Raw genomic sequence first — 3,949 nt, forward strand, 5'->3', positions numbered from 1 at the left:
ATATGTATAAAATAAGGGCAAAAACTACTAATTTCCATGAAACATGTAGATTATATTTATGTATTTTAAATATGCAACTAAATCTAGAGAAATTTTTGTTTTTCTTTTTCAATTTCCAATATAGGTGTTTCCCTTTATGTTGTTCATATCCATATAATATTATGAAGGAGATTATTATTGATTCAACGATAAAAGTTATTGTCGACTAATTAAAAGCGATCATGAATTTAAATCGTGAAATAATATTGGCCTTCATACCTTTTTGACGTGTAATTTATATCATCGTATATTTTGAGAATATATATAGAAATATAGATGTAACAAATTAAATTTATGCAACAATATATTAAAGTGAGTTGAGAACATCAATTAATATTACCTGAAATGCTGAAGAGGGCAAATACTTACTTAATTAGTACATACTTCAAACTGTTATTTTTTTCCTTTTCTGGCCAGATCATCTTATTTAAGACTTACAGAACATTAACACAGTGTGGTCCTAACAAACAAATAAAATACCTGACCAAAGTTGCTATGACATAAATAGGCTTTTTTTTTAGGAGATAAGCATTCAGTACCCTCGAATTATGACCAAAGTTGCTACGACACACCCCAACTTCACAGTGGTCCTATTACCGTACCCCACCGCCACCAATTCAATTTTAGCGTATTTTTATCACCCTTTTGTGCTGATGTAGCACCTTTATTACATAAAATGAGCCCATGTCAAAGGTGTCACGTAAGCTAAAAAGATTAACAAATGAGTGCGACTCTTTCCCATACCCTGCATAAATGCGATATATATTATATACACCGAACTATCTTTTTTAATTTCAGTATTTTAAAACAAGTATTGGAATAACATAAAGTTATCTCCGTGTGATTTGTACAGGATACAGAAGGGAATCACATTGGTGGGAATATAGGTCGATACGTCTTCAGGTTGTGTTTCAATGATGGGTAAGGCGGTCAAGCTACCTGCGCCTGTCTGATCCGTTCGTTTAGCAACCCTTTCTAAGAAACGGGAATGTAAATAGAAGACAATTGTTTCGAACTTCGTGAAGAACTCCATTCTATCTCTCCCTCGTTACGAACAAAAAAGTGAAATAAAATTCCAGTTACACACACCCTTCGTTCTACGAACCCTTTATTCGAAATGTAGAAGCAGACACTGATTAATGTTTATATTAGAAAAGGTTGTCTACATCCCGCCCTTTATGGAAACAACTCTTCCGTAAACCTTAAGTGAACGCGAAATACTTTGTGTGCCGAAAGCATGGGCCAACAATTCACAATGATGATTAGACTTTCTTCAACATGGCCAAAAGTTCAACACCAGCCCTTAAGGAGGACAGGACATCAATGAAATTTCATGTTAAACAATTTAATTGGGCCACCAGTACTACTATTGCTGGACCTTTTAAGCCTTTCAATTGGGCCATCAGTATTCCGTTTTGACCCCAATACGAAGATGGGCAATATGGATATCGTTAGCTTCCTTTTGATGCTAAGATTCTACATTTGTATGTTTTAATTGATTCCGAGTCCATTCGTAAAAGGAAAAATCCCATGTTGAAGGTTTGTTGGACCGATTTTCGACATTTGAGGTAAGTTATGGTTTAACTTTCTTCAGACTATTGGGATAGTTAATTGGTATAAGATTGTGTTAGGGGCAAGAGAACCAATCATGAAAATAAATTTATTATTGTGTTGTGGCCGTGTGGGGCCTATGTTGTTGCTACTTGGTGGTTTTGAGACATGATTTGTTATGTGTGATTGTGTGAGGTCATATGCATTTGTGAAACATTGATACCACTGTGAAAATACTGAAAACACCGGCTTATCTATATTCTCCATTTTTCTTGAATTGGTGGTTTTTTTTAATTAACGTGAGTGTTCAGGCCAACTTACAAATTCCATGGAATACTTGCTAACTCCCATCAACAATAGCAACAGGTATCAGGCAAAGCTAGAACAGATGAGAAGAAATCACCTAGTATTTTGTCTCTGCTGGAAATTGAATATGAGACCTCATAGTGCTCAACCCACATTATTGACCATTAGGCCACACTCTCGGGTGCAATTCTTGAATTGGTTGTAAATGGACAAGAACTTAACTTGCACCCGATATTTATATCAAATCGTGACAGATGCCCCGCCATAGAGAGACCAAGTTCTTGAAAACATGGATCTTATATTTTACATATATTACAAGTACCAGTCTTTGAAGAAATTATCAAATTAGCTTTTCTGCAGAGAAACAAAAGGATTTCTTATATGCCAAGAGCATCAAATCCAAGTCCCAACTCCTTCCACTTTATTCCATGAATTCCTTCGTCTCTATCAAAAGCTTCACATAATTTCCTCTATGCTCCTGCCAAGCTAATAGGTGAAAAGCTATAGGATGGAACGTGGGAAGTAGTAAAATGCAAGTTTTGGCCGGTCGGATGGGAGTATCAAATCCTGCTGCGAAGATGTCCAGTGTATTCCTCGGCCTTGACTTACCTTTAGGAGAGCAAAAGGCCTAAGATATAGCGAGATGAACCCGTGTGAATGAGCGTGAGCTTCTATACTCATTTCATCGCAACAATACTCACATAAAGGGTAATTACCTTAGACCCTCGGGCTCAATGAAAAATAGTCCAAATAAGCTAAAGATCAACAACAACATACCCAGTATAGTGTGCTTCGGGGAGGTAAGAGTGTATGCAAACCTTACCTTACCTCTACCTCTACCCCAGAGGAGGAGAGCAAACTGGTTTCCAATAGATGAAAAATAAAATTAACTCAAAAGTCAATTACAAGAAGGGGAGCCTTGGAGTAACCGGTAAAGTTGCTGCCATGTGGCCAGGAGGTGACGGGTTCAATCATACTTTTCCTTAGCATGTATATTTAAAGACACTGTTCCAACCTTTTTTTTTAAAGTAAGTTGTGGTACAAAATTATAAATTGAAGAATTAGTACAAGCCATTTATCTAAAAGGCAGTTGAGATGGTAGCTAAATGAATTGCCATTAAATTTTGTGTTTGTACATGTATTTATTTTATGACAGACCATATATTATATCACTCAACTAAAATATCATGACTTTCAAGAAAAAAGTTAATACTCATCCTTGTTACTTACTTTTCTTACCTCAAGAAAATGTTTAATTTCATCCTTATTGTTTCCATTTTTCATGCCTCAAATTAAACAGATGGCCCAAAATAGACCTAACTAGGGTACTATATGTTAAAAGTTAAATGCAAAATGGTTCGGTGGACCTGTACTATGTCGGTTTTGTAAGTTGGATACTTCTACTTACATATTTGTCATCTGGATCCTTGACCCATTAAAAAGCAGCATTTTAAACACTTTTTTAGTGAGTGTAACACACTCTCCCCACGTAGTTCTTTTAAAGAAGACCGCCAACTCCAGTCTCCAGCACTAGAAGCTTTTCTTACATGGGAAGCACAAGTTACCACACCTGCCACGTCATCTTCAAGTATTACATTAAATTTCAAGTCATTTTTAAAATGCTACATAACAAATTAAATATTAAATTTAATTAAATAATAAAAATTTATAAATTGTAGAAAAATTTGAATAATCGTGTTTTTATCTTTGCTCACAAATTAAACATCAAATTCATTCCAAATAATAAAAAATTTTCTCCAACTAATTTAAACTTTGAACTATAAATTCATATATACAAACAAATGAATTTTCGATTTTTAAATTTGAATATCTTAAACAAATTCACAAGAAGTTTAATTTTTTTCAAGCGAAATTCATTAATTTTTTTCAATATCCACTATCACTCACTTTCAATTCAAATTTAAATTTTAATCCCCCAAAAAATGAAAATATTTCAAATTTAAATTTTAATTCAAAAAAAATATGAAAAGATTTGAATTGAGAGGAAAAATTAAAATAAAAAATAAAAAGTGAAGGTGGTGCTGGGGAGGGG

The sequence above is a fragment of the Capsicum annuum genome, chromosome 10, assembly GCF_002878395.1.
Source record: "Capsicum annuum cultivar UCD-10X-F1 chromosome 10, UCD10Xv1.1, whole genome shotgun sequence".
Taxonomy (NCBI): domain Eukaryota; kingdom Viridiplantae; phylum Streptophyta; class Magnoliopsida; order Solanales; family Solanaceae; genus Capsicum; species Capsicum annuum.